Source organism: Spea bombifrons, chromosome 4 (assembly GCF_027358695.1).
Source record: "Spea bombifrons isolate aSpeBom1 chromosome 4, aSpeBom1.2.pri, whole genome shotgun sequence".
NCBI lineage: Eukaryota > Metazoa > Chordata > Amphibia > Anura > Pelobatidae > Spea > Spea bombifrons.
The window spans coordinates 10,596,904-10,610,781 of record NC_071090.1 but is presented as its reverse complement, the minus strand read 5'-3'; the positions used below and the strand labels follow the sequence as shown (position 1 = coordinate 10,610,781).

Below are 13,878 nucleotides of genomic sequence, written 5' to 3'. Positions count from 1 at the left end.
ATGGGATGGCGATATACACACAATCTATAAAAGATATTGTTACATTTTCACATATAAAAATATAATTTTGCTTCCTCCCCTCTATGAATTCATCATTTACATCACTGGTTTAATTTGTCAGCCTTTGCTAAATTTAGAACAAAACATATTTTATTTTATGGGTTTTGCAGAAGGAGTTGGAAATGTCTTTTACAGTATTATTTACAATATATTGCATTTGCTATTAACATCTATTAATTCGGTCTTTTGGAAAAAAAAATGTAACGAACAACAAAGTTGAGAGTACAATAATCATACCGAAAGTCATGAAGAGTCAGGTGTAGTTTCATCATACCGGATGATAATAAACCGACCACCATTTAGATGGATTTCCAAATGTATGTAGCTGAAGGTGCGTTAAGGTGGCATAAAATATTTAATCACCTCTACTTTTGCAAGTTTTTATTGCAAAGAGGGTGTAGTTGGCAATGCATAATGATGAATCAGTAGAATGTAAAAATCTCACCTTAGTTCACGGTCCAGAGAATAACATAGAAGTCATAGAATATGATGTAGCTTTTGCATTTTGTGTATAATTTTAGGTTGAAGGAAATAGTTGGGAATGCTTTTGTTATATGATTTTTTTTCATAACTACCTTAGCTCAAGTTCAAAGTTTTGGTGCAAGAATCATGTTTCCCAAATAATCTTAAATGAAAACCCAAAAAGATTTTCGGTGACCAATGTCACTTGAAATTTCCTTTGTACACTAAGATATTGCTGTTCAATACACCCATTATGGGCATTTCTGGTCTCTTATGCAGTTCAAATATTCTTTGTTATCCATGTCAAAATACAATGGTTTCAAGTGATCATTCTTGTAACTGGCTTATTATTTTAGAGTAATGGACATTAAATTCAGTAACAAATAATAAATACTGTGTGACCATAAATCTCTTGCTATAGAACATACAGCATGCATGTGTCTGCCAGATGAAGCAATAGTTTACATCTTATACTTTCTGAGGCATAATTGAAAAAGACCTGTTAATGTGATTGGAGTTTTCCAGTCCACTGAAACAAATACAGCATTGAAATAAGAATACTTCAATACTAGCAAAATGTAGTAACATTTGTAATAACAGTATTTTTATTATAAGCGTTATTTGTTTAACAATATTAACCCCTTCAGGACCGACATTTGCAAACTGCGTCTTTCCTTGAAGACCGCAGTTTTTTTTAAATATTTAAATTCTGTGCTCGTGATTCGCAGTGGGAGTGGTTGCTACGGATCGCTGGGGACACCCAGCGGTCAGTAGCAGTCGCCCCTTGTTCATAGCGACGCTGGATCGCGCATCATCGATGACGTTCCTGGTACGTCCCGGTCTGCCGGTGACCTTTGACCAGGAAGTACCAGGTACATCCCGGTCTTGAAGGGGTTAAAGCAATAGTGGAATTGAAGGACAGATCTATTCATGTTTATAATAATAACTATAATCAATGTAATAGTCTGTAGCACTCCTAAAATGCCTGGCTAGGTACACACCCACCATATTTATCTCCTGTGATATATATTTAAAATGTGTTGCTATGGTTCTTTATTTTTTTTTTTTATTTTTTTTTTCTGCACATTCTGTTGGTTTTGTTCAAAGGTTAAGGCTTGCATCCATGTCAAGACTTTGGCCATGCGTAATTGTTCTATTGTGTATATGCTTGGCTCCTTTGTCTATAAACTGTCAGGTATAGTTGTCAAGTATAGCAGAGACTGCTAGCGCTAAAGGGCAAAAGGTTACACATTGATCTGTATGTGACGTATACCATATAGTTTATAGCATTGCCTAAACTGTTGACACTACAAAATGTTTTATTATTATTATTATAGACTTTGCAAGACAGGATTTATATTTTTGCCTCACAAGGTTCTGTTTTCTGCATGTAGTGTCAGGATGGACTATAATTACTATATCTATGGTAATAGGTATTTGGTTAAGCAGACATTGCTAATATTATTTAATAGGGCATCTTAATGGTGCTTAAGAAGTTTAAGTGATGTCTTTTTAGGAGATTTGTGTTTGTCATTGGATAGGTGAAAAATTAGGATTCAGATTGGGAATGCACAGCCCAATGTTGCTCACCTGTGTTAGGATCATTATAATGTCATGTTGTCAAATGTCCTATTGTGTTGTCAAAGCTGTGAAGTTATCATGTATCTATTCCAAAAGATTACAATGTTAATATTATAACTATCAATGTAAATACAGTTAATATAGATTTTATCTCTCTGTTAATAAATATGTTATGTCTGGACACTTAAGGGAAATCATACCTATGTGTTTTAGGATGGGTGTAATACCAGTACAAGCTTTTATGAAAGCTTCCTTATTAATTGTGGATTACAGAAAACAGTGCCCATATTATTTTAATCACATAATAGAATGTTTAAATGTAGATTTATGGGCCTGGAGAGCACCAACCCCTAGGACTGGTATTAACTCATAACATTAATGATATCCTACTGCACCATATTCACTTCTATAAACCTCTCATTTCTTATCCAAATTGCCCCTAGATAAAAATGTTTTCTTATGGCATATGAACAATTAAATAAAATGCATTGTGAGTGTGCCAAGTGCAGGATGTATGGAAAAATGGGATGAGTATGGTTAAAGGGAGTCATGCATGGTAGGAATGGACGCGACTAATTTATAATAAGTCTAACAATGGTGTATGCAGCAAGTGCATATAACTCCTCTATATACTATATATTTTTATTATAATTATTATTATTATTGTTACACATAGTTTTTTTTTTAGAACAAGTAGGGAGTGTTCTTTGAATTCCATTTCTTGATCATATCATCTAATTTCCTATATAAAAAAAGTGAAAATTAGAAAAAAGCACTTTTCTCACTTTAATTTGAAAAATATTTTACACAAAAAAAATGCTAAATAGATTCTACTATTTGTCCTGAGTTTAGAAATATCTAATGTTTTTATGTGTGGTGAATGACTTAAGTAAATTAGAAGAATTCTGGAGAATGTGGCAGACGCAGTTTAATATTAATAAATGTAAAATAATGCACTTGGGAGGTAAAAAATCCTAAAACAGAATATAGCATTTGTGGCACTGTACTGTCAATAACAACAGAAGAGAGGAGTAATTATTTTGGATGACTTAAAGGTAAGCAGACAATGCAATAAAGCAAGCAGGATGCTGGGTTGCATAGATAGAGGCATTCGTAGCAGAAAGAGGGAGGTGATTATGCCACTTTACAGATCTCTGGTTCGGCATCCCATCTCCAGAAGCATATTGACACATTGGAGAGAGTTAAGAGGAGAGCTATAAAACATGGTAATTGGTTTTCAAGACAGAAATGATCAGGAAAGGTTAAAGGTTTATATGTATAAAAGGGGAAAAGAAGAGAAAGGGGGATGCAATAGAACATTTACATACTTAAAGGGATTTCACAAAGTACAGGAGGCAAGCGTAGAGGCTTAGATGCAGCGTAAGGAAGCCCTACTTTACTCAGAGGGAAGCAGATAAATGGAACAGTCTCCCAGCAACAGTGGTGGCACCTAATACAGTGAGGGACTTTAAACAAGCATGGGATAGACATAAAACTTTCCTCACTATACGACCTGACCAAAGACTGATAGGGGTTTAAACCCTTACATCAGGAAAAATAGGCATACTAGATAGGCCGAATGGTTCTTATCTGTCGTTGAATTCTATGTTTCTATGAATTTATAGCTCACAAAAAGACAGCGCTCAAATCATTATATAAAAAATATACAAATCTTTATTAAATACATAAAACATATATCAAAAAAACATAAAGCACAAAAAAATAAGAGATGAATATACTATATCTTAGCAAAGGCATAATCATACCTATGTGTCAAGTGCAGGATGTAGACCACTGAGTAGACTATGCCTGGCCAGGCTAGCACCAACAAAAAGCTTTATTTTATGTTTTTGTTTTTATATATGTTTTATGTATTTATTAAAGATTTGTATATTTTTTCTTTGAGCGCTGTCTTTTTTGAGTTTTTTCTTATCTTTATAGGTATTCTCTACCTGGTGGAGATTATATATTTGTCAAGACTAGCTGCTTTTTCCTCAATTGGCTATAATAGGTTTCTTCCATTCATTATTTCTGTATACGAATATATGATTGGTAAAGAATTTTGATATATATTATTACCTTTTTCACAGTGGCGTTGGTTATTTCTATATACATCTCAGGTCACTTTTAGCGCTGTATTTTATTTTTTCTTAGCTCCTGGTATATGTCACTGTCAAACAACACCCAATATATGTTCAGCAACACCCCCTGAGTACAGTAATACCACTCATGCAAAGGCTACATTTGGGAGGAGTGCATTTTTCAATTTAGAATTTTACCATCTGGTCATCCAGACCCCTATGTCCTACTTTAAATACATTTTTAGCTCTTTTAAATCAGGCACCCACCACCATACAGGGTCCCTGCACTAAATTTTGGTGTTGTTTACCATTAAGACCGAGGCATTACAGCAACACCGTTTAAGCAAAGAAAGTGCTCGTAGATCACTTTCTAAGCTTATTTAATGCCATGACGTGCCAAGCGTCGCTAAGGGGGCCCTGATTATATGACGACCCCCCAAAATCTGAATATTAATATAGGAAAAAAGAAAAAGCCTGAATATAAGACTATATAAGTTTCACTAGTAAATATTAATTAATGTAAACTATTTTTTCATATTTAATAAAAGCTAAACAATTTTTTTGGTTTTTATGTCCTAATCAGGTTGGGTAGGAGCCTCATTGCAGGGGATACTTGGGGTTCTGTCTGCACATGGCGATGCATGTTAACTGAAGGAAAGGCACAAAGGAATACAACACAGGCAGAATTCCAGGAAATGCTATGTATTGTATAATATGGCAGGACAAGCAAATACAGGTTAAAACAGTCTCTTAGCAAGAAAATGTATGTATGGCAGGAAGCCCACTGGACAGGGCTGAAGGCAGGAAGCCCACTGGTCAGGGCACAAGGCAGGAAGCCCACTGGACAGGGCACAAGGCAGGATCAGGCACAAGGCAGGATCAGGTACAAGGCAGGATCAGGTCCTCAGGAAGCCAAATAGCAAGGCCCGGTCATTATGTCAGGTGTGAATGACATAGGCTTCAGGTGAGGGATACAGGGTACTAAAGCCTGTTGGTTAGGTCAGGTGTAGCAATGGCATAGGCTTCAGGTGGGGGAGATAGATACAGCATAACCAAACACAGCTGAACACAAATTCACAGAACATGCATAAAATACATAGCAATCGAAGGGTTAAACTTAAACTATCCTGCAGTAAGGATAGAATGCTGACGGTCACTCTTGCATTTAACATACCTCCCAACATTTCAAAATGAAAGAGGGACGATTTTTTAAAAAAAATCTTGCGGAACTCACCAATACAAGCAATTACACTTTAAAATGTCGCGATTGCATCGCCACATAAACACACATATATACATACACTGCCTTTACACACACACATATACACATACACTGCCCTTACACGCACACATATACACGTACACTGCCATTACACACACATACACACGTACACTGCCCTTAAAAATATAGACATGTACACTGCCCTTACACGCACATATACACGGACACTGCCCTTATACGCACACATACATGTACACTGCCCTTATACACACACATACATGTACACTGCCCTTATACACACATATACTTGTACACTGCCCTTACACACACATATACACTGCCCTTACACACACATATACACGGACACTGCCCTTACACACACATACACGGACACTGCCCTAACACACATACATGTACACTGCCCTTATACACACACATACATGTACACTGCCCTTATATACACACATATACATGTACACTGCCCTTTGATTTTGGAATCAAAACATTTGCTACTGCAAAAAATTTTAGATGAAAAGGTTTCATTTTATTTAGTGGAACAAAACAGTGATCACATTATTCTTCACAATATTCTTGTAAGAAACTTATATTTCTTTATTAATTCATGTAAACTATTTTTTCATAGTCAATAAAAGCTACGATTGAGGAATTTTTGTTTTTATTTCCTTTTATTTGCCAACCTGCCCCCTGTTATGCACATCTGCCCCCAGGCTTGCCACTCTGCCCCCAGAAATACCTTATACCCCCCTATATGACAGTCTGCCTCCCTGATATGCCTTATACCCTCCTATATGCCACTCTATATGCCTTTCAACCCCCTTTATGCCACTCTGCCTCCAGAAATGCCTTTTAACCCCCTATATGCCATTCTGCCTCCAGAAATGCTTTATACCCCCCTATATGCCACTCTGTCCCATGATATGCCTTTTAACCCCCTATATGCCAGAGTGGCATATAGGGGTATAAGGCATTCTGACTCCCTGGTGTATGGTGGGGGCAGCGGGTGGAGGCTTTCATGAAATTCAAGGGGCTGGCGTGCACACACCGTGCCACCCAATGGCCGTGCCTCATGTGATGCCGGTTCTACGGCAAGGCCTGGTCATTAGGTAAGGTGTGAATGACATAGGCTTCAGTTGAGGGAGGCAGGGTACTAAAGCCTGTTGGTTAGGTCAGGTGTGGTAATGGCATAGGCTTCAGGTGGGGGGGGGGCAGATACAGCATAACCAAACACAGCTGAACATAAATACACAGAACATGGATAAAATACATAGCAAATTAAGGGTTAAACTTGAACTATCCTGCAGTCAGGATAGAATCTTGAAAGTCACTCTAGCATTTAACATACCTCCCAACTTTTCAAAATGTGAAAGAGGGACGCTTTTTAAAAAAAAAATCTTGCGGAACTCACCAATACAAGCAATTACACTTTAAAATGTCGCGATTGCATTGCCACATAAACACACGTATACACATACACTGCCTTTAGACACACACATACACTGCCCTTACACGCACACATATACACGTACATTGCCCTTACACACACATATACACGTACATTGCCCTTACACACACATATACACGTACACTGCCCTTACACACACATACACATGTACACTACCCTTAAAGAAAAATATAGACACGTACACTGCCCCTACACACACATATACATGGACACTGCCCTTACACACACATACACGGACACTGCCCTAACACACACACATACATGTACACTGCCCTTATACACTCACATACATGTACACTGCCCTTATACACACACACATATACATGTACACTGCCCTTTGATTTTGGAATCAAAACATTTGCTACTGCAAAAAATTTTAGATTAAAAGGTTCCATTTTATTTAGTGGAACAAAACACTGATCACATTATTCTTCACAATATTCTTGCAAGAAACTTATATTTCTTTATTAATTCATGTAAACTATTTTTTCATAGTTAATAAAAGCTACGAATGAGGAATTTGGGTTTTTATATCCTTTTATTTGCCCCCTGTTATGCACATCTGCCCCCAGGCTTGCCACTCTGCCCCCAGAAATACCTTATACCCCCCTATATGACAGTTTGCCTCCCTGATATGCCTTATACCCTCCTATTTGCCACTCTACCCCATGATATGCCTTTTAACCCCCTATATGCCATTCTGCCTCCAGAAACGCCTTATACCCCCTATATGCCACCCTGCCTCCAGAAATGGCTTATACCCCCTATATGCCACTCCTATATGCAAAAACAACATTTTATCAAAATACGCTATTTTCATAGGGCCACAATCACAATATTAATCACTGGTTCATGGATTTAATACAAATAATAATGCAACAAGTAAAACATTGCACATGGGATATTAACTGAAATTATATCACTGTATGTAAACAGCATGTGTTTAAAGTATACAATATTTCCACTACTGGCACCCAACTAGTTAACTTTTTCCAATCCACTCAGCAACAACAAACAAAAGGCAACACACATAATTAGCCTAAAACAAACACTACATCATTATCATAATAGATAAAAAATAATGTCTGTCCTAAACAATGAATATACTACAAAGGATTTATGAAGTATTGTCATACTGTCAGAGGTGTATCTAGGGTATGGCACCTATGGCTTATATAGTGGCTAGGGGGGGAGGGTATATAGTGGCTGGAGGGGGAGAGTGTATATAGTGGCTAGGGGGGGAGAGGGTATATAGTGGCTAGGGGGGGAGGGTATATATTCCTTCAGTGCTGAGATCACAAGTGTATTTCAATTGATCTGGGTTTGCGTGTTGATCTATACCTGCTATCGGCAGCAAGGACTAATATTTATATATATATATATATGGGCAGCAGGGGCTAGTAAATGGGTTTTAGATATTTGGACAGGGGCGCAATTTCAGTGCTTGCCATAGGCGCTGTTTTCAGTAGATACGCCACTGCATACTGTTGGGTTATAAGCATCAGTTATGTGCTGTTATGTGCAATAAAAAATACATTTTTCCTAAAAAGGAATAAATTATTCTAAATGTTGAAGAAGACAAAATTCACCTATATTTAAAATTATATTTACCACCACTTGTTGCTGGTGTCCAACTGGCCTCTGTTGATAAGCAAGTCTAAAAACAGGGGATCTGCATCTTAGTCTCATAGTCAGACCTATTTGAGGTCTGATTATAAAACGACCCCGATTATAAGACAAGGAGTATTTTTCAGAGCATTTGAAATATATCACTGTATCTTGCTCTAAAATAAACTACATGAAAATGTATTTACATAGATTACAGATAATTAATGGCTAGCAGGAATAATAGAAAGAAAATAAAGGACTAAAAAAATGGAGGAATTTTGTTGTTGGCACATACAGCAGGCCCACATAGTAATTCACATATGCACACACATGCACACACTGTCACATACATATAAAATGCATTTTATATTATATATATATATCTCACATACACACTGTTTCACATATACACACGGTCACATACACATAACATGCATTTAATATTATATATATATATATCTCACATACACACTGTTTCACATATTCACACTGTCACATAAGCATATTATTTTATTTTAATAATTAGGAAACCTTGGGAAACATGTTAGTTTCAAATACTTATTATTTATATTATAATATACATACAATCATTACAGACATGAGCAGTTTCAGATAATTAACCCCTCTATTACCACACATGAGCAGATTCAGAGAATTAACCCCTCTATTACCAGACATTATACACATAGTCACACAAACAGAAAAACACAGTCATATACACACACAGTCACATACATACACAGTCACACACACATAACTGGTGCATTGTCTCGGATTGAGGGTGCCAGGAGTTAGAGTCCCTTTGCGGGACTGTCCTGGGCAATTTGGGTCACATGGTCACCCTAGGTAGGAAAGAGGAGCTGAAATGTTCCTTTAAACCTACCAAAGTTCACATATATTAAAGAGGTATATGAACAAATAACTTGTTGAACTAAATATAACTACTTGATTTACCTGCCGGGTGTTATATGGCCTACTCAGCAACTGTATCCCTCAGTAAATAGTGCAATTAAATGGATATTTTTACCCACATAATTATGTACAATGTATAAAGACAAGCTCATATTCTAATAATTCCAAAGGTGAATGAGTCCTGCCTAAAGATGTCAGGTGATAGAAGTAGATATACAGTTATAAAGAACAGACACTTGAGTACAAAGTGACAAGACACTTGTGAATAAGGAAGAGAAAACCATTTTCAAGATGTATAACAGGTTCACCAAACAGTTTAACCCTGGTAACAATAGTTCCCAAATTGTGCTTCACAGTGAAACAACACCTATGCCTAAAAGTATTCTCATTCTCAGTGTGAATCCTTTGAGTGATTATTTCATTATCTTGTTATGTCCTCAAGGATCTGACTTTAGCGTAACAGTGGCCACAACCCTCTTGGGTGATCAGGTCCCCTAGTTCCTCTATTTATGATATCAGTGAGGATAGAGGGGCTGGCAAGTTGTTCCAGCATCGACAAGTGAATAACACTTGTGAAAAAAGTGAGGCTGCTTGCATAGTGCGGGCATGGGTGAGAGAAACAGAGGATAAGGGCACTGAGTGACTATGTATGTATGTTAGACTGATACTATATGTGTGAGTGTTTATGTCTAAGTGTGTGTATTAGCATGAATGTGTATGTGTAAGTGTGTTAGCATGAATATGTATGTATAAGCGTATGTGAAGAATGTGTGTGTATTGTGTGTGTTAGCTTGAATCTGTATGTGCAGGTGTGTATGAGAGGGAGTGTATATGCGCATTAGTGTGTAAGTGTATGTTCGCATCAGTGTGTGTGTGTGTGTGTAATATATACAGTATTGTTACCAACATTACAGCAATACATTTCTGAGATTCAATTTAATTTTAATAGATTTGTTGGTATCTTCTTTGAGTGGGTACAATTATGGTGGATGTGGTTGCTGCAACCACAAAACCTACAGTGATTCCAATGGGATGATACAGTGAGCAGATTTATTGACTGGATGTGTCTGGGCAAAAGTTTAATATTATTCATACAATATAGCTCTTGTATATATACCCATTTATGTACCAAAGACACATTAAAGGGATATTCCAGTTCAAATATGCTTTCAAAAAATCACTTACATTTAAGAGTTGGGCCTGTAGCACATGTTGCCTTTCTGGTCTAGTTTTCGCGTCAGTTTTGATTTCACAAAACAATTAATGAAAACGATTTCTGTGGATGTGCCCAGGGGCCTCATTAGACCCTTTGAAATTTTGCACAAGGCTGCGCTGGAGCTGGCTGGTGGTGAGTATAGATCTTGTGCTCTTTGGCAAGCAGAAGATGTGTTTGGCTGAATGCAAAGTAGATCCAGCAGGGACACTAAGGCGGGTGCCCCGTAACTGAGGGTAACTGAGGCCCATAGCGGGGTCATGTAACACGTGTGACTGAAGATAGGGATTTGTGCAAGGTAAGAGAGGGAGTAGTAGAGACAGAGCGTGAACTGTATGGATAACAAGAGAGAGAGAGAAAGTTTGTGTGTATGTATGTGTTAGCGTATGATTCTGAAGTGAGTGTGTGTTAGTGAATGATGGTAAGAGTGTGTGTTAGTGTATGGTGCTATTGTGCATGTTAGTGATTAGTGTGTTTATGGTGTTAGCATGTATGAGTATCTGTATGTAAGTGTGTGAGTGTGTGTTACATAGGGTGAGCCTATGGTTAATGGTAAGAGAAAGAGGGACATGGTGTGTGTATATAGATATGGGGGATGCTAAAGAAATATAGCACCTTGGTGCCACAAAACCTGGGCTTAACCCTGACACCTAGACCATACAAGCTTGGATTATCCTTTATTTGTACATTCAGTAGCAGCTATTGTATTGTCCTCCAGCAGATGCTGCCAATTATTACCATATTTGCTCGATTATAAGATGACCCTGATTATAAGATGACCCCCAAAAATTGAATATTAATTTGGGGGGGGGACCTGAATATAAGACTACCCTATACGAAAAAAAGTTTTACTAGTAAATATTAATTCACATGTAAACTATTTTTACATAGCTAATAAAAACTATGATTGAGAAAAAGGCATTGTTTGTTTGTATTTCCTTTTATTTGCCAAGCTGCCCTATACCCCCTTATATGCCACTCTTCCTCCCAGATATGCCTTGTACACCCATATTTGCCACTCTGCCTCCCAGATATGCCTTATAGCCATATATGCCATCCTGCCTCCCTGATAATGCTTTTAACCCTCTATATGCCACTCTGTCTCCCTGATATTGCTTTTAACCCCCTATTTGCCACGCTGCCTCCCTGATACTCATTTTAACCCCTGTATGCCACTCTGCCTCCAGAAAGCCCTTAAACCCCCCCATATGTCACTCTTACCCTCCCCCGACATACCTGTGCTTCCCTAGACTTTTCCCTCGTGCTTTAGATTCCTTGGTGTGTAGTGGTGGCAGCCGTTGAAGGTCTGCGCGGATGCGCCGGCACTCCATCATAGAAGCCCCGGCAGAGGTGCCAGCAGCAGCGGAGGTTGTCTGTGCGCATCGCACAGACCTCCACCGGCTGTCGGAGAGGAGGATCCAGGTCCCCTACAGTGCTGTGGGGGATCTGGATCTTAGTCTTGCAGTCAGACCACTATTTGAGGTCTGATAAGAAGACGACCTTGAATATAAGACAATGGCTATTTTTCAGAGCATTTGCTTGTTTTATAATCAAGCAAATACGGTAAATTATTAGCAATGGAAATTCTGCATGTCAACATTAAAAAGGTTAAATAATCACACATGTGCACACTATTCTCCTATTCACTTTCTGCACTGCCTCACCTTATGATGATGTTGCTTTAGACATGCAGGAGCACATATTGTTATCTGCCTTGAATGTAAACTAAGTAACTGACTTATTTATTCAATTTTGCTTTGGCTCCAAATGGGAACAACCGTATGCCCTTGCACAATGTGACACATTAGAAATTAAAAAAAATGTACTAAGTTATTTCTCAAAGTACAAAATGGCAGTATTTTCTGCATTCCAAGTTGCTTTATATCCTTACTTCTTGCATTGGAATTAAGGTGCTAAGTAACAGACAAGAGCTGCTAATCTAATGCCCTTGACTAATTGATCATTAGCAAGTGTGACCACCTCTATAAAAGCCAACGTTTTAGCAGTTTGCCGATTTGGAGCATTCAGGTGTGTGTTAACTCAATGCCAAAGAGGAAAGACATCAACAATGATCTTAGAGAAGCAATTGCTGCTGCCCATCAATCTGGGAAGGCTTATAAAACCATTTCCTTATAAGGCCTCAGTTAGCATGTTAAATGTTAAAGTGTACAAAAAGACTGAAAATGTATAGTTTGTTTGGAAGGGTTGCCACGATAAAGACCTTATGAGAGCTGTGCATAAACAAATACCTGCAAACCTCAATAAACTGAAGCAACATTGTAAAGAAGAGTGGGCCAAAATGCCTCTGCAATGACTCATAAGGTGTACTTAGTTTTTCACGCATGGCTTCTCCATTTTGGCTTTAATTTTGTTAGATAAATCATGACACAATGCAAGCCCCATGTGTGCAGTTTGGTTGCTGGGGAAGTCATATGTGTGCAATCTGGGTGCTGGGCAAGTCCTATTTGTGTAATCTGGGTGCTGGGAAAATCCTGTGAATGCAATCTGGGTGCTGGGCAAGTCCCATTTGTGCAATCTGGGTGCTTGGGAAGTCCCTGGGTTGCAATCTAGGTGTCAGGGATAGCCTTTGGGGTGTGCAACCTGTAATTTATGCCTGTTGTGTGGGCCAATGTGTATTTTTCACTTGATCAGACTTTGGTAGTTTTCTGAATTTGAATTTGTTGATCTGTGATGAATCAATGTTCATATTCCTAATTTTGTATTCTGACATTGTTTTAGTTTCCTTTGCATTCATGGTGTAGCTGGTCATTTAATATATTTAAATTGGCCCCTCACAATGTAGTACACACATTTTACTAACAACTACTTGGTGTAAAAACTAGGAAAGATTGCACCAATAGCCCAGCACAAATAATTAAAAAGTTATATGAAAATGCTGATGTGTCTTTGGGAGTTATGCGGTATTGCAGTCAGCATCTGGCTCAGTATATAGTGATGGGAGTTATTTTGTATTTCCATCTGTGTCTGTCTTGCTATTAAATAAGAGAAACAGTGTACCACCCTCACTGTCTGGATCACTATATAATGAAATGAGTTATACTGTGGGTTTCAAAATCATTGGGTTTGGGGAACTTTCTTTTACTATTTTTTTTAGATCTTTGTAGTTCTAATATAATGGATTTCCTTGTTATTTATCTACTTTCATAAAATAACCTCTGTAAAAATAAAGTGGGGGGCACTATTTACTTTTCTTGCATGCAAAATGATCTATCTACCACTTTGCCCCTCTTGCTCA

At 37.8% G+C, this 13,878-nt stretch overlaps 1 protein-coding gene across 4 annotated transcripts in view; it reads left to right on the top strand.

Moving 5' to 3' along the window:
• The window catches only part of LOC128490073 (protocadherin alpha-C2-like), a 98,198-nt gene that overhangs the window by 50,392 nt on the left and 33,928 nt on the right, over nt 1-13,878 (top strand). The gene's annotated exons all lie outside the window — the stretch shown is intronic.